A 24526-nucleotide genomic window follows, 5' to 3' on the forward strand; every position below is an offset into this window, starting at 1 on the left:
GTCGTGAGTACATACATTGATAAGGTACTCCTTCTTTGCCATGCAGAACTCCAAGAAGGGATTTTCGCCGATGTCACATGGCGTGAGTCTTCAAGACTCAAGGTCCCTCTTCTAGAGAGGAGAGACCGCATGGATCGGATCCCTTATGCCTCACCCATAGGATCGATCATGTACACCATGCTATGTACTCGACTTGATGTCTCGTATGCTTTGAGCATGACGAGTAGATACTAGTCAGATGAAAGTCATGGATAGCGGTCAAGAATATTCTTAAGTACTTAAGAAGGACTAAAGAATATTTCTTGATATATGGAGGCAATGATGAGCTAACCGTAAAGGGTTACAGTGATGCTAGCTTCCAGCCGATCGGGATGATTACCGATCGCAATCGGGGTTCGTGTTTTGCTTAAATGGTGGTGCCGTGAGTGGAAGAGTTCAAGCAGACACTGAGCGATTCTACAATGAGGCCGAGTATATTGTCGCATCGAGGAAGCAAAGGAGGCGTTGATCCGCAAGTTCATCATCGAACTTGGGGTGGTTCCTAACATCGTTGAACCAGTTGAGCTCTATTGTGACAACAATGGAGCTATAGCACAGCCGAACCTCGCTCACACCAACGGACCAAGCACATACTACGGCGCATCTCATTCGGGAGATTATCGATAGAGGAGATGTGAAGATTTAGTACCTACAGAGGCTAACATCGCAGATCCCCAAGGCTTTGGCACAGAGAAAGCATGATGGTCACACTAGGTCATTAGGCCTTAGAGCCTATACTGATTGGCACTAGTGCTAGTGGGAGATTGTTAGTTAGAGCCCTAGAGCCAATCATTTGATGATTGTATGGACTCGTGTATATCATATTTTGTATATTAATAAAGGCATTGGTTTTTGGTTATTATGCTTATTTGTATTAGTGTCAGATAAAATAAGTATAGTAACGTCCTTGAGTAGAACGTTCATACCTATATCAATCGATTAGTTGAATCGATAGTGAGATGATATAGGGAACACTACTCTAAATCATTCCTAGTCGAGTATTAACATTCAGGGACAATGTTAATACAATAAGACTAGCATGTAGGTCAGCTCGATGACTTGATCTCACAAGTCATGGATATAGAGATATCAAGCTGACACATGGGTATGCATATATAATGAATGACCCGCCATGAGAAAGTATCATGGATCGTTATATGAGTGTCATATACTTTCTCATGTGGCTATTAGTATGACTATTAGTCCTTAGACCTGAAGTCACCATGGATCCCTACATAAGGAGTTATGTACTTTAGTTTCGTCAAACGTCACCCGTAACTGGGTGGACTATAAAGGCGATTACTGGGTATATAACAAATTATGCAGAGGGATGTGAGTGATGTAGATGGGATCTATCCCTCCTATATGACGGGAGAGACATCGATATTCTTGATAGAGTGAGACCACGAAGTGTATGGCCATACCCAAATGAGTCAATATGAGATATTGAGCTCATTTGATTGAGTGAGTCTACTCGAGTTCAAGATTTAGATTGGTCAGAGGATGACACGGTCTATGCCTCACATTGATCAATCTAGATGTCTAGGATAGAAGGACACTTGTCACATATTGTGAGGAGTCACAATTAGTAGTCACAAGGTGATGTTGGATCTCAACATTTCTTGTAACTTGGGTAGCAATGATGTATTGCTAGATGCCGCTCATTGCTTATGTTTCTAAAAGAGTTTATAACATTGCCAACGTTACAAGAACCTATTGGGTCACACACAAAGAACATGTGCATGGAGATTAGGTTCATATGATGAACCAATAGGATTAGATTCATATGATGAATCAAAGATTGGATTCAAATTAGACTTATTGAGTTAGACTCAATTAGATTCAATTGTTGAATGAGTCTAATTTAAATTTGATTCATGAGTCAATTTATATTAATGAATTGAGATTCATTAAATTAAAATTGACTTGAATCAAAGCTTGGATTTAACTCAACAAGGAAGAGCATTGGTCAAGTTTGACTTGACCAAATAGAGGTTGACACATCAAGTTTTGACTTGATGAATTGCCACATCATGAGGATGACTCATCCTACATGGCATGCCACATTATCCCCTTATATAATGGTGTGCCACCTCATGGAGGTTACACACCATTAATCCTCTTAATGTGGCCGACCACATTAATGTGGGGGTTACACATGTGGTGGCCGACCACACTAAGTGAGGAGATGTTTTCATTTGGTGTAATTGAATGGTGTTCAATGCTTCTTCTTCCTTGGGTGCTTCTCCCTCTCTCTAGCTTGCTGATGGTCGTGGCTTCATGGTGGAGAAGAAGTGAGAGTTGATTCTAAGCAACTAGGTGGTGTGAAGGTCACAAAAGGAGAGTAACTAGAGGAGTGCGTGAGTTCCTTTTCCCTTCTTTCCTTTCTCACCTTTTTAGATCCAATCCGAGAGCCCTAGAAAGTGCTAGCACACTTGTGGGTTCTCCTCTCCATCTTTGAGTGGTAGAAGACCACTCCTTGTTCGTGTGGATACCGCTAGAGGACCGTTTGCTTGACGGTCTCGAGATCCGGCTACCTTTGGACGTTGCGGGATTGCGAAGGGCACGCATCAAGGGTAAATGTTTTTCCCTCGTAGATCTAAGAGTCGATCGTGTTTTAAACTCGTACTCGCATTTTTTCGAAAGTTTTACCTTGCACGAGATCCGTGGTTTGGCGATTGGGTTTCGTGACGAAGCGGTTTCACGACCGAAAACCCAAGCACCAAGTGCTCTTTCATGTTTCACGCAAATGGTGCAATTGAGCGTCAACGTTCACCGGCTGTGATCTGACTTTTGCTTATTGGTTCGAGCTCGAGACACCGGTGAAGACCATGGATGGTATTGGTGTGAGTTCAGAGAACCAGATGATGAGTTGGTCGCAGTGATTCGATACAGGTGACAATGATTCGGCTCTGGCTGAAGACAGTGAGAAAGCAGAGGAATAAGAAGAAGGAAGAAGAGAGGTTTGTGTAAGCAATTTTCAAAAAAACTCTCTGTCGATCAAGCAAGAGTGCTGTGTTTGTGAGCTCTTGGCTGAGGAACTTCTTCTGTCTTTGCGCTTTTCTTTCATCGTGGCTGTAAGTTTATTGTTCATTTCTTTTAGCCACTAAATTCTGTAAGTCTTGTCCTTCATTTCAAATCTTTTCTGAGACTTTGTGGAGAGGTTACTCCACCGAGAAGGAGAAATACTTAGCCGGAATCTGTCCGGGGTGTGATCTACCGAAAGATCAAGGGATCGTCCACCTTACGGACACGCCGAGGAGTAGGGGCAAGTTATCCCCGAACCTCGTACATCCTTGTTGTGTTAGTGGTGGGTTGTTTCTTTTCCTTGCATCAGTTTTCCTTTTGCTTATTTCCGCTGTGCTAACAAACTTTTGTGAGGAGATTAATTGAGTTTTTAGAGGAGGCTATTCACACCCCCCCTCTCTAGCCATCTGAAGGTTCTAACACTTACTCCTTGGCTCTTCCATTATTTTTATTATCCCAAATTATCCGAGCCAGGGACATTCTTATTCCAAGCCTGAGTGGGCTTGGTCTTTTTCGATAAGATGTCGTCCTCCAATAAATATTAGAGGGAATACTACTTTTTCGTTCGCTTTCCCGAGCGGCTGGACTTCCCGACTAGATGGTAATTAGAGGCTTCAAATCCTCCAGAGCTCAAGAAATACAAAAGTCTATCAAACTACCTTCATGCAGTTTCACAATTGGCCGGTCAAAAGTATCATATACATAAGTTGCTGCTGGAGGGTGTCCTATATGTGTCCGGCCTAAGTCCGATCTGCACAAGGCTTCCGTCCAGCCTAGGTACGCTTCTTCTTGGTCTAACTTTTGAATCTAATTGATTTCTTCCTTTCTTTTGTAGCCGAAGTCATGTTACATGCTCGTCTGGTCGGTAAAGCCAAGCTCGCAGACGCTGAGATCAATGCCATTTCTGTGGCCAAATTGGAGAGCTGCGGTCTGAAGTCGGTCGATTTCAACGAGGATCCACTCAACGAGGAGGAAGGGACTCAAGTGCTAGGAAGTGGCACTGGGGGAAGTCGGACGGTTGCGAGTGACGCGGTAGTTGCCACAGCGGACCTTCTACTCGAACGACGGTCTATGGTCCCGATAGCGGTAGCTTCGAAATCGGCTACCTCCGACGAGCCCCTTCAACACTGAAAAAGGCACCGAGTGGAGGGTTCTTCTCGTACTACTACTTCGGCCCTACAGACCTCCCCCGCGATCAGCTCTCGTCCTCCATCTGAGTGGGGTGAAACTCTCCCACCCCTATTCGAGTGGGGTTAGACTTCCCTTCCACCACTTGAGCAAGGCCTAGGGGAATTCCCTGCGCCGATGTCCTCTGACCGGACACCTTCATTGTCCAGGTTTCCTCAAGGGACGATCTGCGTGCCACCGATCACCTTCATACCTCTACCGGTGGAGCAGGTGTCTCATATCCAGCCAGTCTCCTCACAGCCCGCTCGCCGGACATCTTCTGCACCTTTTGGCCTGAGCGGCCAGAGATCTATAAAAGCAATCATCCATTTGCTGATTGACGAGTACTGCTATCCGGACGACCCAACATCCCTCACCCCGAATATCAAATAAGAATACAAGGGCCGCTCGCACAGATATAGGCTGACACACGAGCCCGCACAGCGGTCGTAGCTCCAGGGGATTTGGCGAATAACCACACCAAATGTCTACTGGGGTATATAAATCTTCCTCCTTTTCTTTCGTCCGCTTAGTTCGTATAATGCTTAACGTTCTCTACAGTATTGGGTGGAAAGCTTGACTATGTGTCATAGGCTCGCTTACTTAGAGCGTGAAGTCCAACAACTCCATGCTTCGAGCGGCTAGTCATCTGCTTCTCAAGCCCAACTGGAGTAGATGAAGGTCGATATGGCTTAGTTAAGGGCCGATTTAAATAAATGCTCCGAGCAGCTCGAGGCAGAGAAAGGCAAGAGCGTCGAGCAGGCGACTCAGCTGGCTCGACTTAATAAACAGACTACCTCCTTTGAGTCAAAAACCCACTCGACCAACACCAGAAAGCTTTAAGCCATTGAAGATCTAGAGATAAAAAATAAAGAGTATTGGGTGTTAGCTCAGAATCTGAAGGAGGTTGAAGACGCACTGAAGGACGAGCGAGATGGACGATCAGCCAAGCAGACTGCAGCGAAGGCCCAGCTTGACGTCAAAGATGAAGAGCTGACCAAGTTGAAGGCCTCCCGAGCGGCCTTAGAGACTTATCTGGGAGCTGAGTCGAGTAGGTTTAATCTCATGAAGTAATCCTACATCCGCTCGGATGTTTTAATGAAAAAGTTATCGATCGGGCCCTTCGTCTGTTCGACCTTACGATTGACGGGACGCTCAACCAACTCAGGGAAGGTGGCTACCTCCCTGCCGCTCTGACAAGTAAGGTCATCAGTCGGGGCAAGCTGACTGAATCGTTGCCTGATGATGTCTTAGATTATCTAGAGTGAGTCTGTTAAGAGTTCTGCCTTTGTAAAAAAATTTGAAGTTTCAATGAATGCTTGTCAGTCCGGCTAACCTTTATTTTCTTCTAGTATTTTAATTTTTCGACTCATTTTTCAAGCGTTATGTAAACTTGTGTGACCTCGTGATTCTTCCGATCGGCAACGGTTTATCTACTTAGCCGATCGATCCATTTTGTTTTCAAGATTGTCTCTTGATCAATATAGTGTAAACAGGGGTTTAAGGTCGCCGCTCGACCTTTATTGGAGATAGCGGTTTAAGGTCGCTGCTCGACCGCTAACGAAGACAGGGGTTTAAGGTCGCCGCTCGACGGTTGATGGAGACAGGTGTTAAGGTCGTCGCTCGATCGCTGATGGAGATAGGGATTTAAGGTCGCTGCTCGATCGTTGATGGAGACAGGGGTTTAAGGTCGCTGCTCGACTGTTGATGGAGACAGGGGTTTAAGGTCACCGCACGACCACTGATGGAGACAGGGGTTTAAGGTTGTCGTTCGACAGCTGATGGAGATAAGGTTTTAAGGTCACCACTCGACCGTTGATGACGACAGGGGTTTATAGTTGCCGCTCGACTTTTAACTTGACTTGGCCAGCCTAAGAGTCTCTCACCCGGGCTTGTAGAATTGGAGATGATTCGCGCTCTATGATCGCTCGAGTCATCTCCCATTCTTGCCTTCCAAGTAGTAGACCCCCGAGCTGAGTTTCTGTACGACTTTATAAGGTCCCACCCATGGTGGCTCGTGTTTGGTGACATCGCCGACCTGCTTGATTTTCTTCCACACCAGATCACCAACCTGGAAGGACCTCGGGATCACCCTCCTATTGTAGTTCTGCCTCATCCGATGTTGGTAAGCCATTAGCTGAACGACTACTTTATCCTGCATTTCATCCACCAAGTCGAGCTCCAGTAACCTTCGCTCGCCATTTCCCTCATCGTAGAGTCGCACCCGGTCAGATTCTACTCCAACCTATACAGGAACCACCGCTTCTCCTCCGTACACCAGCTGGAATGGTGTTACGTCATCACCTCCTTTGGAGTGGTGTGGAGTGCCCACAAGATATTTGAGAGTTCGTTGACCTAGTTATCTCCTATTGGATCGAGAAGCGCTAGAGGGGGTGAATAGTGTTCGTGACTATTTTGAGTTTCGGAATCGTAAATCGTTCAAGTAATAAAGCAGCGGAGTAAATAGAAAGAATCACATAAACACAGAAGACACAGGCCGTTTACTTGGTTCGGAGCCTGTGACGACTCCTACTCCAAGGCCCACAATCGTTGATCGCTTACTGTGGACAACAACTATATCGCTGTTACGCTCCGCAAGTATACGGAAATATCGCAAGTAATATAAAAGATTATCGTATCCACAGGGACTGGAATAAGCACTAGAAATGTCTCAATGCGAATTAGCTAAACGACTATCCAATCGTTTCAAAAGCAAAGTAAAGGTAAACAGACCTAATCTTAAAGATCAACAAACAAGAGTTTAGTGTTTTGGGTTTTGATAAAGGGAGATTCTAGGAGTTTCGGTTTCTTTGTAAGATTTCTTGAATGTAAATGGTTCACCAATTCTTATCCCTCAATTGCCAAACATATAGAAAGTTGCCGGTTCTCTCTTGCAATAGACAACCGGCTAAGGACTGAGAAATGTATCTAAATAGGATTAATTAGACATGAACCTACGTTGTCCTTACACAGAAGCGCACCTATTATTATGTCTTCCTCGGATATCAACATAGAAGCCCACAACTTATTAATCTATCAAGATACAAGAAGCTAATCATAAAATCCATCCTACTCTCTTGAATATTCCTATTTCCTCTTCAAGATTATCTCTCAAACGTCCTTACACGGGCTTGCACCTGTCACGTGGATCCCTCGGATGATCGAGTGAGAGTTTATCTTTACAAAGTCCATAAGAAATCCAAACAATCAATCAAGAATGAGAATTAAGCACAAATCACCATTAATCATTCAAGATCTAATTGATACAAGCAAGATAATGTCATTGAAACAAGAAAATGGCAAATCCATAAGAGATTACATCAATCCATCATACAAATACTCCCTTAATCCTATAATACAAGATCTACTCCATGAATCGAGGAAGAAAACCCGAAGAAATAGAGATTACAAGCATTCCTTGAATCCCCAATCCAAGAAAACAAGAAGAGGGGGAAAGAGAAAACTTATCTACGAAGAAGCCTCGTCTTCGGATCCAATCCTCGCTCCGGAGTCGAAATCGTCGAGATCTCCCCTTGAATCGCCCAGAAATCCTCCCAAGATTGGGAGGAAACCACCAAATCTTACTTTCTCCCAAAGGGGGAGAGATCCTCTTTCAATTCATGAAGAAGGGTTTAAATAGAGGAGGGAATCGGGCGCCACACGGCCCCGTGACACGGCCGTGTGAGATTCACACGGCCATGTCCAGCCTCTCGCCGCACTACTGCAGTGACTCCACACGCCGTAACCCTTCCTCTCTGAATGCTACACGGCCTGCACACGACCACACCGCTTAGTCTCGAATGCTACACGGCGTGGTGCACACTACCAAGCCCGCTTGGTCTCGAATTTCACACACTGCTGTAGATCCACACGACCATGTAAGGCTTCTGCTCTGGTTGGTTTTGACACGGTCGTGCGAGGTTCACACGACCATGTCATCTTCCTCTTCTGTTGGTGCCAAACTCCACACGGCCCGAGCTCCATACTAGTGCATGGCCGTGTGAGGCACACGACCCGGTGATTTCTCCCTTTGTTTCCTCCAATGCATGCCCAAAGATGTAGATTCTTCACCAAATCGACTCCTGTGTACGGAAAATGCACAAAAAGCAGATCTCCGAACCAAAAGAGTAAATATGCTAAAAGGAAAGCTGGAAGTATAAAAATGCATAGCATGCTCGAAATATGTAAATGTGCGTAAAACATTCATAAAAGAGTATATAATCTACGACATCACCCCCTAGACTTAAACCTTTGCTTGTCCTCAAGCAAAATACTGCAGTCTAAATTCATATGTTCTACAACACATTCATAAAACCCAGTGCACTTTCCTAACTCTATCAAAAAGTTTCATTAACAAGCATGATCATGGAAACAAGTAAAGTATGGTTCAAGCATAAGAATCTTGTGCGCAGTGTAAAAGTAACTCAACACCCTTCAAGTTTCAATCCATGTCCTAGTCAAGTCATCATCAAATTTGAATTCCTAGTGTTCCCAGTGAACGACAAGTAACCAGTGATAGGCACTTACTCACCATTCACTTGGTTCATATTTCTCAACTAACCCAAGGTCTCAAAGGTGTGCTCAATCTCAAGAGAAGCTAAGCAGTCATTTCCCCAGTAACCTAACTCGGTCTTAAAGGGGTGACTTGCTAGATTCCACTCATGACAATTGTTTTTATATCCCTTATTTTTTTTTTTTTTTTTTTTTTTATAAGTGTTTGCATTGTGCAAAACTTATTCACAAATGTACTTTTAGCACACATGTTGGGATATTTTGATTTTTCCAAATGAGCTTTAATGATTTGAGCCTCATCCAGTAACCAAAATGAAAGTTGAGAAATCACCATGGAAACCAAGTACTAAGCAAACAAGATGAATCATGACTATTTCAATGACATCAACTATTCAAGCGTCAAGCACAAGTGTAGTGAAGATAAAATCCTTAAGGTTGAACCAAAACTAAAACTCATCACCATAAGATTCTTAGCTTATTAATGCTTCCCAAGATAGAAAAAAGAACTACACAAAGTTTACTACTAGCATCATTCGAACATCATGAATCAAGACAATAATCGTGCTAACATTTCACTTGAATCCAAGAAAGCATATAAGTGAAGATTTGATGTTCTCAAAAATTTTTTTGCCATGATTATTTCAAAAACAAGCAAAATAAAGCAACAAGCAATGAAAATAAGAACCAACATGAAAAACTAACAAAAACTAAAAACTGAAAACCAAACTAAACAATACATGACACCCCCCCAGACTTAAACTTTTCATCGTCCCGATGAAATCAGTATGGTGGAGGAGGTGGACGAGGGAAAGGAGGTCTACGACGTGGTTGGCCAATAGGAAAACTAGGAAAACCTGGAATCTCACCCAAGGATCTATGATACTCATATAAAGCATCTACTTGTTGGCTAGTAAGCGTCATACTCTGCATAAAATCTCTCGTCCTAGCCTGATCAGTATCATAATCCTGCACAAACTCAGCCACTTGACCTTGAAAATTCCTCGTAAACTGAAAATGATTTTGTACCTCCCTAAACTGATCATCAGGTAAAGAGAAGCGCCCCTTCAACATTTTTCGTTGGGAATCTTGCTTCTCATGAAGTGATTCTAGAGACGTACGAAAATCCGAAAAATCAAACCTAGAAGATCCCGTGCCATATGCAAAAGAATGCCTAGCAGGCTCCATAAAGCTAGAAGGCTGCGTGTGTCCAGATGACGAGGGCTCATGATGTGGCTCAGTGTCTCCAGGTATAGAAGGGTTATCCTCAAAATCTAACTCAGAAATCACCCAATTAGCCGGGTTACGAATAGTAGTTCGTTCAGGAAAAGGAAGGGGTAAAGGAGAACCACTCCTCCTAGGAAACGCGAAACCATTCTCATCCCGAACGATCATTTTCATAGCAAGACATGTATCAATGTCAATCATGTCATTACCATGAATTATTTCCAACCCATCAACATCAAGATTTAAATTATAAGCTATTCGGGTAATCAAACCACCAAAAACAATCGATCCCGATGATGCCCTAGCCGATCTCAATAAGGTTTGAACAAAATAAAAACCAGAGTCAAATTCAACCTTATAAAGCATAGCCCATAAAGCATAAAGCTCTATCTTTTTAACCACCCCATCACTCTCTCCCCTACCAAAAATAGTTTTACTCATGACTCTATGTAGATACCTAAAGATGGGGTTTTGCATATGGGAGGCCTTAGCTCTTGAAGGCTCATAAGGTTGATCTAACCCAGTTATTGCATTCCAAAAATGATTCCAATTAAACCTTGGATCAAACCTACAAGGGCTACCGGTGGTTATTTCAAAACAAGAATTAAAGTCACTAAATGCCCATAGAAATTCTTGATTCATTAATCTAAAAGAGATTTTTCCAGAATAATCATCTTCATTAGTAAAATGGACATCCAATGAACTTAAAAATTCCAAAACAAGACGAGGATATGTAGGCAAATGTGTGTACATAATATCACTCCAATCCAAAAACTCAATCATCAAATCTACATCTTCCCTAATTCCAAGCATATCAAGAACAGTTGGGTCCATATATCTAGTACACACTATCTTTCTATTGACAAGAATTGCAAATCTAGTTACTTGATCATCATTTCTAAACACAATATTGAATTCATTGTCATTACCTTCGTTGCGTGAAGTCCTTTTGCCTTTGCCCTTCACTGGTTGTTTTCCTTTGTCCCTTGATGGCTCCTTCTCTTTGTCTCCACTAGATCCACCACCTCCTTTGCGAAGTCTCTTCAAAATATTGGACATCTTGATGAGTTTAGAAAGGGGAAGAATTATCTAGAGTTGTGGAACTCAAAGAACAAAACTTCAAAGAACAAAAGATCTTAGGTTAAGAGAACAAAAAGTCCAAGTCTTAGAGAGGAGGAGAATCGGATCTAAGAGATCTTGAGAGATTAGAGAGGGGTTTTTAAGAAATTGGGAGAGAAAGATATGTTTTGGAGAGTCGGGGGTGTGCGGAACACGGCCAAGATCTGGCCGTGTGAGGTAGGAAGAAGACTTTCATAGTTCTCCTACACGGGCCGTGTAGATCTACACGACCTCCCCATCTTTCCTCTCGGGATTCTTTGCACGGGCCGTGTAGATCCACACGGCCTCCCACTCTTCCTCCTCTGGATTCCTCGCACGACCGTGTCTGGGCCTCTCCATCCTTCCTCTCGGGATTCTTTACACGGCCGTGTTTTAGACACGGCCTAGATCCTTTTCTCCTCGGAAGATGTTACACGGCCGTGTCAAGATGACACGGCCTAAGCACTTCCCTTCTTCTCTGCAACTTTTGCCAGGCCGTGTATAGCACACGGCCAAGCTCCGTTTTGCACCTAACCTGAAAACAAAAATCAAAAGAATTCATCAAACTAAAAGAGATTTAGATGCAGATCAAAACTAACTAAAAGAACCCTTGGGTTGCCTCCCAAGAAGCGCTTGTTTAAGGTCTTTAGCTCGACCAAACTTTATCATTCGCTTCTTTTTCTCGCCCTTGGAGGACAGATATACTTTTCGTTTTTGTTGGGAGATCTTCTCCCAACATCCTCCACCTCATTGTCTTCTTCATTTGGTGGCCTTCCATGAGGATGGAAATTCCATTCCTCAAGTTTATAAATGCTTGACCTGCTACAAGCATTTAAAAGAGACGAGACATGGTTAGAGATATTAGATAAATCATATTCCAACTTTTCCTTACCAATTACCAAAGAAAGCTTATGATTTTTGACATCAATTATAGCTCCAGCTGTAGCAAGGAAAGGTCTTCCTAATATGATAGGAATCCTAGGGTCCTCTTCCATGTCCAACACGACAAAATCTGTGGGAATAACATTCCCATCCACCTCTACTGGCACATCTTCTATAATACCCAAAGGGTACCTGCAGGAATGATCGGCAAGTTGAAGTGCCATAGTAGTAAGTTTAATGTTTTTGAGACCTAATTTATTACAAATTGAGTAAGGAAAGAGGCTAACACTCTCCACCAAATCACAGAAAGCTTTTTAAAAAAATTCTTTTCCTATGTTGCAAGGGATATAAAAACTCCCTGGGTCCTTCAGTTTTGGAGAAGTGTTCTTCTCAAAAATAGCACTACATTCCTCACTAAGCGCAATGGTCTCGACCTCTCCTCTTCTTCTCTTGTTTGACATGAGATCCTTCAGGAATTTGGCAAATCTAGGCATTTGTAGAATAACATCGATAAGAGGTACCTCTACACAAATTTCCTTAACTTTTTCTAGAAACTTGCCAAATTCTTCATCTTTCTTGAGCATTGTAAGTCTTTGAGGAAAAGGGACAGCTTTGCTCTGATGGTTCAGTGGAAGAGTTTCTTCAACCTCAATGGTACTCTCCTCATTAGCTTGAATCTGATTTGATATAGGAGGAGAGAGCTCTTCTTCTTTTTGTATCCCTTTTGAAGCAGTCACTTGGGAGTCTCCCAAGGTCCGTCCGCTCCTAAGCTCAATCCTATTGCAATGCTCCATAGGATTCACATCAGGTTTTCCTGGAAGTTGTCCTGGTGCTCTGGATGATGAGGAAGCTAGTTGGGCAATTTGACTATCCTGGATCTTTTGATGCTTTTCAGAATTATCCATTCTCTGGATGAGCTTTGCTATATCTTGCTTCATTTCATTCTGACCTGAGATAATTTCTTCAAGCATCTTTTCAACATTTGACTTTGGTAAGCCTTGAGAAGATAGATGTTGAAAATTTTGTTGCCCAGCTTGAAAATTTGGTCTTGCCCCCATAGATGGTCCTTGATCTTGATTATTTCTGTAAGAAAAATTTGGATGACTCTTCCATCCAGGGTTATAAGTATTTGAGTATGGGTTGTTCTGCCTTTGATTGTAACTCATGATTGCATCACATTGTTCAAGTTGATTGATTTGTGCAGTGATAGCTCCCAATGGACATGAGTCATTTGAATGCTCTGAACTCCCACATACTTCACAAGATGTACTAATAGCATTGACCATATTAGCACTAGTCCCCATATTCTCAAATTTCTTTGTAAGAGCATCCAATTTTGCAGACAAAAGAGTGACTGCATCTACATCAAACTTCCCTGATGCTTTAATTGTTGGGTTTACAGAGGAATAGCCTCCACTTCTTTCATTTGCCCATTGATGATGATTTTGTGCTACACTTTCAATGATTTCTTCGGCTTCATCTAAGCTTTTGTTCATAAGTGCCCCTCCAGCAGCTGAATCAAGGGACACTTTGGTATGATAATTGATACCATTATAAAAAGTATGCAACACTAACCATCTTTCCAACCCATGATGTGGGCATTGTCTGATACTATTATATCTATCCCATGCTTCAAAAAGAGATTCTGAGTCAGTTTGCTTGAAGCTTGCAATTAAATTCCTCATATGAGCTGTTTTGCTTGGTGGATAGAACTTATCAAGAAACTGTTGCTCACACTGCTCCCAAGTGGTGATGCTATTAGGGGCCAAAGAATTCAGCCATTGCTTTGCCCTATCTCTTAGAGAAAACCCAAATAACAATAATCTAACTGCATCTGAAGGAACTCCATTCATTTTCATGGTACCACATATTTCATAAAAGACCTCTAAGTGTTGATTAGGGTCCTCATGAGGTCCTCCACCGAATTGGTTCTGCTGCACCATAGATATGATTGCAGGTTTGATCTCAAAGTTATTAGCTTCCACCGAAGGTCTTGAAATACTAGATCGAAAACCTCTCGCATAGGGTGCTGCATAATCCTTAAGTGGTCTATTCGCCATGTTCAAATGTTCCTGTTCTTCAATTTGCCTTTGCAGAATTCTTCTTTTATGGAAAGTTCTATCAATCTCAGGGTCAAAAGGAAAGAATTCCCCTGCAAAGTTAGATCTTCGCATACACAAGAACAAGATAGCAGATGGCAATTCGACAAAAAAGAAAAATAAAAGAATCAAAAATACAGAATTGAATTTGTACAAAAAGAATTAACAAGAAGTAAAAGTTATACAAGAAAGTAAAATCAGAAATCTAATGATTAGTTACAACTATGCAATATGAAAGGAAAACAAATGTTATGTTTAGTCTAACTCAATTGATAATTCCTAATGTTATAGCGCAGTCCCCGGCAACGGCGCCAAAAACTTGTTAGCTCCGCAAGTGTACGAAAATGTCGCAAGTAATATAAAAGATTATCGTATCCACAGGGACTGGAATAAGCACTAGAAATGTCTCAATGCGAATTAGCTAAACAATTATCCAATTGTTTCAAAAGCAAAGTAAAGGTAAACAAATCTAATATTAAAGATCGACACACACGAGTTTAGTGTTTTGGGTTAAGATAAAGGGAGATTCTAGGAGTTTCGGTTTCTTTGTAAGATTTCTTGAATGTAAATGGTTCACCAATTCTTATCCCTCAATTGCCAAACACTTGTAGAAAGTTGTCGGTTCTCTCTAGCAATAGATAACCGGCTAAGGACTAAGAAATGTATCTAAATATGATCAATTAGACATGAACCTACGTTGTCCTTACACAGAAGCGCATCTATTACTATGCCTTCCTCGGATATCAACATAGAAGCCCACAACTTATTAATCTATCAAGATACAAGAAGCTAATCATAAAATCCATCCTACTCTCTTGAATATTCCTATTTCCTCTTCAAGATTATCTCTCAAACGTCCTTACACGGGCTTGCACCTGTCACGTGGATCCCTCGAATGATCGAGTGAGAGTTTATCTTTACAAAGTCCATAAGAAATCCAAACAATCAATCAAGAATGAGAATTAAGCACAAATCACCATTAATCATTCAAGATCTAATTGATACAAGCAAGATAATGTCATTGAAACAAGAAAATGGCAAATCCATAAGAGATTACATCAATCCATCATACAAATACTCCCTTAATCCTATAATACAAGATCTACTCCATGAATCGAGGAAGAAAACCCGAAGAAATAGAGATTACAAGCATTCCTTGAATCCCCAATCCAAGAAAACAAGAAGAGGGGGAAAGAGAAAACTTATCTACGAAGAAGCCTCGTCTTCGGATCCAATCCTCGCCGAAAAATCGAGATCCTCCCTTGAATCGCCTGAAATCCTCCCAAGATTGGGAGGAAACCACCAAATCTTGCTTTCTCCCAAAGGGGAGAGATCCTCTTTCAATTCATGAAGAAGGGTTTAAATAGAGGAGGGAATCGAGCGCCACACGGCCGGCCGTGTGAGATTCACACGCCATGTCCGCCCCCTCTGCCTAAGCAGACTGCAGGTGTGACTCCACACGCCGTAACCCTTCTGCTCTCCTGGAATACACACTGCGGTGGTGCACGCCACAACCCGCTTAGTCTCGAATGCTACACGTGGTGCACACTACCAAGCCTCGCTGGTCTCGAAATTTCACACGACTGTAGATCCACACCCATGTAAGGCTTCGCTATGGTTGGCTTCAATCTTGACACTACTGTGCGAGGTTCACACGGCCATGTCATCTTCCTCTTCTGTTGGTGCCAAACTCCACACGGCCCGAGCTCCATACCAGTGCATGGCCGTGTGAGGCACACGGCCCGGTGCTTTCTCCCTTTGTTTCCTCCAATGCATGCCCAAAGATGTAGATTCTTCACCAAATCGACTCCTGTGTATAGAAAATGCACAAAAAGCAGATCTCCGAACCAAAAGAGTAAATATGCTAAAAGGAAAGCTGGAAGTATAAAAATGCATAGATCAAGCATGCTCAGAATATGTAAATGTGCGTAAAAACATGCATAAAAGAGTATATAATCTACTCACATCAATCGCGCAAAGAGTTTGTACAAATGTAAGTTACAATAAGTGCAATAATCAAAGAAAACTTATACCAACGACAAAATCAAACAATATCGGAGCTCCGGGTCGTCGGGAACTTGAAATAACACTTCAAGGTCGTCACGTATGCAGTAGGTCGATGAAAGATTGATTTAGAATTTATGTTCTGAGCCTCTGCCTTGAACCCCCTTTTAAACAGTGCTGGAGGCGCCTCTAAGCCTGTCCGAGGCGCCTCCAGGCCGCCGAGTCGCACGCGTGGTGATCTGGTCGCGCCTTATCCCATTGAAGGCGCCTCTAAGCTGGTTCAAGGCGCCTCCAACGCCTGGTCCAAGGCGCCTCCAACGCCTGGTCCAAGGCGCCTTCAGCTTCCTCCAAGGCGCCTCCAGCTCCTCTGGATAGCTGGCTTCGGCTAGCACCCGAGGCGCCTCCAAGCCCCATGGAGACGCCTCGGACACTGTTCATCCGAGATCAAAATGTGGTTCTTTGTTCCTGCAAAATGTGTTAGTCCCAAATACAAAACCCTGCAAAACAAAGTTAGCACAGACATATTATAAGTGATATAATTGACAGTCATCGGACTGTCCGGGCCTGACTTCGGATTTCCATCCGAAAATCCTAGGTCGAGCCGACGCCTACTGTTCCCTCTACGGGGAACGCGTCCTCACCTACTCCACTCAGGAGATTTACCTGTTACCAGTGCGATCCTCTAGATCGACTGGACTTTTGCTCAGCGTTCGAAGCTTCCGGACTTTCTGCTGGACTTCTGCTTCCCGGTCCATCCAGTCTTTCACCTGGTTCGCGACACCAGGACTTTCCACCTAGGGTTACCCCCCTTAAGACTTTTTCTTAAAGCTCTCGACCCGCCAAGACTTTCCGCATAGGGTTACCACCCCCTATGACCTAGGGTTACCACCCCCTAGGGTTTTTCACCTGCCTAACCGCAGCTAGGACTTTTGCCTAAGTACCACTTAGGGCTTTCCTGTTGGTGCAGCAGAGACCGGCAAGAGGGGGTGAATTGATGAAAATAAAAATGAAACTACCCTCCTCGGATTTCAATTCAGAATAAATGCAGTAGTAAAATAATAAAGACAGAAAACTAAAAGCAGAAAGAGAAATTTAACCTAGTTACAACCAATAGGGTTGTTAATCCAGGGCAGTGAAAAGCGCACTAAGAAAATTCTCCTTCTCTGAAGGCGGAGAAGTCTTTTACACTCTAATTGCTCAGAACTACTACTAGGAATTGCTTATGGATTGATTGCTTGAGTTGTTGTTAAATTCCTAGCTCCAGGGGCCTTTATATAGCTCCTGGAAAGTCTATCCCGAGGGTCCAAGGCGCCTCCAACAAGGTTCAAGGTGCCTCCAGCTCGGTCAGCGGATAAAACTTTATCCGCAGCATTAATGGTCAAATTTGACCTGTTGAAGGCGCCTTCAATAGGGTTGAAGGCGCCTTCATGATGGAGGCGCCTCCAAGCTGGCAGCACAGATTCTAGCTTGGTTTTTCTGGCTTCCGACGCTCCGTTCTTTTGGGTGATTGCGGCCAACCGGAATAGGGCTCACCCGAACCCAATTCTCGGCCTTCTCCTCGAGCAGCCTTCCGTCCTGGCTTAACGTCCCTCGAACGCCGCACACGCTCTTCACGCCCACCGGAGTACTCTTCCGCAGCTCTCTCGTCCTTCGGACGCACCGAGCCCGTCGACTCCCTTCCCGTGCCGTCCTTCTCGCTAGCTGCGTCTTCCGCTCGACTTCCTGTGTTCCTAAGCTCCTGCACACTCAGACACAGGGATCAAACACAGCAGGACCTAACCAATTTGGTTGATCACATCAAAACTACCACGGGGTCCAACATTTCCTGCAAACTCCATGAACTTGTTAGATCACAACACTACTTAACTTTGAACCCTTTGCCTTTATCAAAACTTGGGTTCGATCGTCTGATGCTTCCCGCACCAACAATCTCTCCCTTTTTGATTATGACAACTCAAATTCAAAGTTAAGTAAAACAAAAATGCATAAATAAACATAAGCATGCTTTAAAATAATAAGTTTAAGCACAAACATAAGCATACTTAAGTAACAGGTTAAGTACAAGCAAAAAGGATTTTAGAATTTAAGGTAAACTTAAAGTTTCCAAGGTTAAGGCTCCCCCTTAATAAGAGAACTCTTATTCTTAATTTGAATTTTTTTATCCTACTCTCCCCCTTTGCCATATATCAAAAACTTTGTAGAGAAAAAACTTAGTAAAAATATTGAAGCCCAAAAATAACATTTTAATGACCTGGCTTTTAAAACTTTGTAGGAAAAAAAACTTAGTGAAATTTGGCTAAGTAAAAATAGTTTAAGTGCAAAACAACTATGTTTAGCCAAAATTTTGAAAACTGAAGCTTTTAAAGACTTTATTTAAAGATTTTCCATTAAACTTTTAAAAGTCTTTTTAAAAGGGATTTTCTTAAGTACAAAAATTGAATTAAGTTTTGAAAAATATTTTATAGAAACCCCTTAGCTTTAAAGAAAGGATGTTTGGCTAAAAAAACTTTTCAAACACTTAGCTTTTTATAATTATTTTCATTGTAAAGCTAAATGTCTAAAGAGATAATTTTATTTCAATTAAGCTAGTAGAAGGTTTACTTTGAAAAGTAACTTTAGCCAATTTTGAAACTTAGTTGAAATCTTTGGGGAAAAATATATTTTTCAAACTATGTTAAATAGATTTTAAAGGCTTTATTGGTAAATATTCTTTTAATTTTGAACAAGTTTTTTAAATAATAGTTTGAAAAGAACAAAATGAACTTCACTAAATTTTTCAAAGGATTTTGAAAAAAAATATTAAGAAAATTTGAAAAAATGAATAATGAATTCCTAAATACTTAACGACCAAGGAGGAGCAATTAAGGTTAAACCTTAATGTCCAAGCATGAGTTGAGTTGATTGCAAGTTAATTAGGTTTTTTTAGTAAGGTAACAGAGCCCTAATGTGCAAGTTGAGTAACCTTGACAATTCAAATACTTAATTTATTGGCCACATGTCTAATCATCTAGCTACTAGCTGATTGTCTAGAGGACAACAACTTTCACTTGGTTAGTCAAGTTAAGTCAATAGATCCAGTTAGATTTGACTAGGGCTGGATGACTTGACTTGATTACTGTATATTAGGTATTTAATGCCCAGACTCATATTGATGCACAGATATAAGCATTCATGAGTCCAGGCTGTACCCTACACCATTCTATGTTTTTCAAGCACAATCAAGGTAAGTCTAGGTGTTTGTGAGATGCTCTGGCTGATTTCTAGAGGAACATGATTTCTAAGGTAGAGCCTAGGCTAAGTCCAAAATTTGAAAAACTAGTAAAATTGGGATTTTTAAAACAACATTTTGCCTAGAATTTAGAAATATAATTTTAAACTTAAGCATATTTTGAAAACAAGTAAAACATTTAAGAGTAAAGGTGACTGATTGGAAAATCAATATCTACTCTACCCAACACATTCCTATTTGCCTTTTAAGTGCACTGAACTTAACCAAGAAAAACTAGTAAGCATAAATAAGTAGAGATCAACTAAGCACCAATACAGTCAAACTAGACAATATAGGTGTCTATCCAAGATACATCAAATGATAGTGTCATAAAGCAGGATCATCGAAAGTAGGATCATCAGCTAGAGGTGGTGCAGGGGCTGCTCGGGTGCAGGCTGTCCCTGGTGACGTATCTCGCCTCGGAGAGAGGCGAATCCTGCAGCTATCTCGGATCATAGAGATCGGAGGAAGCGATGGCTCTCTCGAACAGTGCGTCGAGTCTCAATGGACTGAACCTCAAGACGGGCGAGTCTGTCCTCGACGGAGAGTGATGCCGAAGTTGAAGGCCCGACTGATGTGGAGGGCTCGCCAGAGGTGGAAGGATCTACGAAAAACTCCTCTGCTAAGAAGTCGGGCAACTCCTCTCCCTCGCCTGGTGCATCCTCGGCCTCTGGAGCGATAGGAGCAACGACTGGCAACGACCGACCCTTTCAGGCCAGAATCCCCTCAGTGGTGACCTCTATACCGGCTAATCGAAGACTACGTTGCCCTAACTCATCGTATATGGTAAGTGGAATGAGTGTCCCTATGGTCGTATCTATCCTCGAGGTGGAGAAAATCTGGGTCAGGATATGACAGTAGGGCATATGGATCACTCCAGACGTGACTGTACTAGATGCATGAATGATGTTATGAAACATATGCAGTGTAATGTCTATATCTAGGCGCTGACTAAGAGCGTACAAAAAGAATGAGTGGGATGATGACATCTTCGAGACGTCTCGAGATGTGATGGGCAAGATGCATGCTGTCAGGACTCTGTACATGATGTAGTCCTGAACTCTAAGAAGAGTCGATCTGAATTCAGTCAGTCCAAGAGGTCTCTCCTCCCCAAAAAAATGCATATAAATGTCGTCTAAGGTGATATGGGAATAGGGATCACCGAATGGTAGATCCATAATCAGATAGCACAAGAAGGTGCATGTGGACTCCCTAAGCTCTAAACTCGTACGAATCAGGGAGGGGGTAAGTTGGATGTCAGTTCCACCAACTCTGGTGGAATATGTAGTATCATCAACCTTTTCAAAGTTGTGATAGAACTGGGCACATAAATCCTGGTTTATTGTGTTGTTGCAGTAAACCAGTTTCCCTAGGTGATAGTAATCTATCATCTGGACTGCAGAGTGACAGAACTGGGAGAAAAATGTCCTACCTACATACCTAGGTTTAATGGACTCAAAGATAAACCTAGCAAAATCTACCCTATGCTGCTCCGAGGGGAATCTAGGATTCGCAGAAGGGGTCCTAGCCGGTGTAGGATCAATAATACGACGTTTTCTATTTTTGACAATATATATAAAAAGATGTAGAATAACTACAAATAAGGACAATAGGGAGGTTTGAGATATACCTAGGAGGCATTGTAGGAGGATGAAGGAGATTGGATGGTTTGAAGGCGCCTTAGGGGAAGAAATCGCACGTTTTGGAGAGGGAATCGCGGAGAGAAACGAATTAAGAACGAACAGAAAAGGTTCTGTTTGTTTCTGAAATCTCGGGTTGGAGGCGCCTTATACGGTGCTTAAGGCGCCTTAAGGGGGAAGTTAGAGGTGCCTCGGAGACCATTCGAGGCGCCTTTGGTTAAGGCGGCGGGAAATTTCCCGCCGTGATTAAGGGCGTCTCCCTCGTGTGGGCGGCACCTCCGCTGTGCGCCTACGTGTCACTTTTTTTTTTTTAATGATGTTAAGTTCATTAGATTTTTGAAAAATATTTTAAGTTAATTAAATTTTTGAAAAATATTTTAAGTTAATTAACTTTTTGAAAAATATTTTAAGTTAGTTAAATTTTGAAGAATATTTTAAGTTAATTAAAATTTTGAAAAATATTTTAAGTTAGTTAAATTTTGAAGAATATTTTAAGTTAATTAAATTTTTGAAAAATATTTTAAGTTAATTAAATTTTGAAGAATATTTTAAGTTAATTAATTTTTTTGAAAAATATTTTAAGTTAATTAAATTTTTTGAAAAATATTTTAAGTTAGTTAAATTTTGAAGAATATTTTAAGTTAGTTAAATTTTTTGAAAAATATTTTAAGTTAATTAAATTTTTCGAAAAATATTTTAAGTTAGTTAAATTTTGAAGAATATTTTAAGTTAGTTAAATTTTTTGAAAAATATTTTAAGTTAGTTAAATTTTAAAGAATATTTTAAGTTAGTTAAATTTTGAAGAATATTTTAAGTTAATTAAATTTTTTGAAAAATATTTTAAGTTAATTAAATTTTTAAAAAATATTTTAAGTTAATTAAATTTTTGAAAAATATTTTAAGTTAATTAAATTTTTTGAAAAATAGTTAAGTAAATTTGTAGAATATTTTAAGAATATTTACGAAAAAGTATTAAGTTTAAGTTAGTTTTTGAAAATATTAAGTTAATTAATTTTTTTTTAAAAATAGTTAAGTAAATTTGTAGAATATTTTAAGAATATTTACGAAAAAGTATTAAGTTTAAGTTAGTTTTTGAAAATATTAAGTTAATTAAATTTTGAAAAATTTTAAATTCAGTTTTGAAAAAGTATTAAGTTTAAATTTTTTTGAAAATATTAAGTTAGTTAAATTTTGAAAGGATATTAATTTAATTTTAATTACGAATTTTAATTTTGAATTTTGAATTTTGATTTGAATTTTAAATTAATTATAATTACGAATTTTAATTTCAAATTTTGAATTTTAATTCGAATTTCGAATTTGAATTTTAATTTCAAATTTGATTTTCTTTTTATTTCTATTCCTTAGTCATCTCACCCGATCTAAATTTTCAATCAGGTAATTCTATAATTTTTGTGAGATGAATTAGGTTCAATTTTAGGGTTTGGTTTAACTTTGTGTTTGATTCAGGTTTAGCTTTGGGTTCAACAAATAGGCGTTCTTTGGATAAACTTCTAGGTTATGGTGAGTCACAAGGATATCATTAAAGTAACCATGCCTTCGAGGTTTTTCAAATAGTCCTACCCATTAAACTTAGTACAAAACCTTGGTCTAACTGGTTAGGATCCATAAAGGGTAGCTTCGGTCAATTCCACTTAGCGAAATGCACCAGGTCGAAGTCATATCTTCCTAGACATGCGATGACTAAGCTTCTCCAACGTACTATCATCCAATACTTCACCAGTACCGTGAATCAAGTTAAACCTAACCCTTTTTAATCTAACCTTAATTATCCTGCCGGGTAGTCTACTCTTGGTTACCCTTGTCGGGTGGATTAAGTTTGGAGGTGCCAGCTATTCTGGAGCCTTCCCTTGGATTTTTGTAAGAATTTAATTTCTAAATTTTATTTGAATCTTGAATTAATCTGAATTTAAATCTGAATTTGATTTTTGAATTATTCTGAATTTCAATTTAATTTTATTTTTATTGTTTTTCTTCTGGCTCTCCCTGGATCATAGCTTCGATATGGTCTATTGAGGTAATGTATTTGATCCTTAGGGACCCAATATTGACCAAGTCCAACTTGATTTGTAACAACCCAAATTTCCTCGTTACGAGTCCTAATAGTAATTATAAAAATATTTAGAAATGCTTTAGAAATACTCTAGAGATTTTTAGAGTATTTTTATACAGTTTTCGGAGTTCGTTTGGTATTTTTACCAAAAGAAACAAGTGGCAAAAAATAAAAAGGTTGAGCCGAGGTTTGAACCGGAGACCTTAACAACCCAAATTTCCTCGTTACGATTCCTAATAGTAATTATAAAAATATTTAGAAATGCTTTAGAAATACTCTAGAGATTTTTAGAAATTTTTAGAGTATTTTTATATAATTTTCGGATTTCGTTTAGTATTTTTACCAAAAGAAACAAGTGGCAAAAAATAAAAAGGTTAAGCCAAGGTTTGAACCAGAGACCTCCAGTTAAGCAAAGCCTTAAATCATCTCGACTGACCAGGAACCCAGCAGGGCCATGCAGATAAAATAGATAGCGGAATTTATTTAAGGGATAACAGAGAACAGAATACCCAAAATATAAAAAAAAGTGGTTCGGCTGAGGTTCGAACCCGCGACCTCCGACCCGAACCAACACTTAAACGTAATGCGATAGCCAAGCACCCAAGCGGGTGTTTCGTGATCAAATAGATAGCAAAATAAGCTTAAGCAGTAATAGAAAACAGAAAATACTTAGGTATAAAAGAGATTCGGCCGAGGTTCGAACCCGCGACCTCCGACCCGATCCAAGACTTAAGCGAAGCGCGATGACCAAGCGCCCAAGCAGGTCGTGCTGAGAAAATATCGGGCGAAATTTATTTAAGCAATGGTAGTTAACAGAAATACCTAGATATTAAAAGGGATAAGTTAGGAGAGGGTTTTATTTTCTCTCGTGACCCAACCCTCCCCTTCTCCCGATTTCGAGTGGCGACCTTGCTTGGGCGGAAACGAAGAAGAAGTCATCGTCTCCGGCAGCCAACCAAGGAACAATCCGAGGGAATCTCTACGTTCTCGAGATCCTCTCGTCGAGGAGAGCTCGTGGGCACGAGAAAAAGCTGAAATCTCAAGTTTCTCCGAAACCCTAGGAGCCTTTTCGTTCGATTGTAAGCCCAAGAACAAGGTAAGTGCTTCCTCACCTACAGTAGGAGTAGTTTCGGATTCTTGTTCTTCTTGTTTTCGAATTTTGTTGTGAAGATTTTGGTTTAGGGCTTGTTGCCGTGAGATTCAAAGAAAGAACATGAAAGGGATTAGTATGTTGAGTATGTAGGTTTCGGCAATTTGGTTTCTTTTGTTCCTTGCCGTGGTACTGAACATAAAGAAGGATTGTTGTTTTTGCTGGTTTCCAGTAGCAAATTCTATACTACTTGCAATTGTATACACTGCTATGTGTTTTGGTGAGCATGCCGTGTGTTGAGCCTTAGTTTTTAGGTTTTTAAAAGCATGAAACAGTTCTATGTTTTTAGGTTGCTTGTGATCTTAAACAGATTTAGTTTTGTATAGAATTATTGAGCATGAA

Source organism: Zingiber officinale, chromosome 7A, assembly GCF_018446385.1.
Source record: "Zingiber officinale cultivar Zhangliang chromosome 7A, Zo_v1.1, whole genome shotgun sequence".
Taxonomy (NCBI): domain Eukaryota; kingdom Viridiplantae; phylum Streptophyta; class Magnoliopsida; order Zingiberales; family Zingiberaceae; genus Zingiber; species Zingiber officinale.